Raw genomic sequence first — 1,469 nt, forward strand, 5'->3', positions numbered from 1 at the left:
TCAGGCTTGATTTCCTTTAGGGCTTAGGTCTTGAATAAATTGCCTAAATCTAGATCCATGGTTCTTCCCTGTTAAAATACAGCTCACCCTCGAACAACACTGGTTTGACCCGCGTGAGCCCACTTACACGTGGGTTCTTTTCGGAGGGAAATACTCCAGCAGCGCATGACGGACGTGCAGTTGTTAAGTCTGTGGACTCAGCCCTGGATACGGGGGTGGGGACCTGACTCAGGTATACTCGGGTTTCCCACTGACGGGACTCAGCACCCCTAGCTCCGGGTATTCAGGGCTCAGCCATATGTTTCTCATGGGGTGGTTCTGAGAACGAGCTGCGGTGAGTAGGACGCTGGCCTCAGGGTAATCTGACGCTGGGGCTTCTGCTCGTGCCTTAATGAAGTTTCCCGTAAGGACCAACGGCTAGCCGTGTTTTCTTTTTAGAAAGTGGAATGTCACAGAGGCAGAGGCAGCGGACTTCGCTTTTAAATCACTTTGGTTAATTCCAGTGGACACTGGGTAAAAAGTCACAGGTAAGTACTTCTTTCCGGTCCAGCTCTCACATCCATACATGACTACTGGACAAACCATAGCTTTGACTATACAGACCTTTGTCAGCAAACAAATGTCTCTGATTTCTAATGCGCTGTCTAGATCTGAACTCCAGGAGACGGTGAAGGACAGGGAAACCTGGCATACTGCAGTTCATGGGGTGGCAAAGAGTCGGACACGACTTAGCAATAGAACAACAAGTGCTTAGAACATCAAGATTTAGGCTTTAGGTCATGATAAAGGTCCAGGGAACCCTAGGGGAGCACTGGAAACGGGCCTGAATTCTTCCTATAGAGGTTAGTGAAGCTACCTGGTGGAGAACAGTTGCTTTTATTTACTTGCTTTTTTTTTTAATCTGAAAATTTTTGCTGAGGTACAATTGATATAACATGTTAATGATGTCTCGGGTGTACCTCACAGTGATTTGATATTTGTGTATATTGCAAAACGATCACTGCTGCGTCTAGCTGACGTCTGTCACCATGCAGTTACAAAATCTTTTTAATCTTGTAATCAGGACTTGGAAGATTTATTTTCTTAACTTTCAGATGTGCAGTACGGCACAGTTAGCTGCAGGCGCCGGGCCTTACCGTGTATCCCATGACTTATCTCTACCTGCAAGTTTGTACTTTTAGACCCTCCTCACCCATTTCATGTGCCACCCCGCCACCTCTGCTAACCCCCAGTTGCTTTTGTTTAATAGCCAAGTCATTACGATGCAGACGTTTCCATTAGAACCTACTTGATTATCTTTGTGTTAAACTTAACCCGCTGCACAGCACGTGGATGGCGCTAATGGTAAAGAGCCCGCTGGCCAGTGCAGGAGATGGAAGAGACACAGGTTCAATCCCTGTGTTGGGAAGGTTCCCTGGAGGAGAGCATGGCAGCCCACCCCGGTGTTCTTGCCTGGAGAATCCCGTGGA

This window comes from Bos indicus x Bos taurus, chromosome 12, assembly GCF_003369695.1.
Source record: "Bos indicus x Bos taurus breed Angus x Brahman F1 hybrid chromosome 12, Bos_hybrid_MaternalHap_v2.0, whole genome shotgun sequence".
Classification (NCBI taxonomy): domain Eukaryota; kingdom Metazoa; phylum Chordata; class Mammalia; order Artiodactyla; family Bovidae; genus Bos; species Bos indicus x Bos taurus.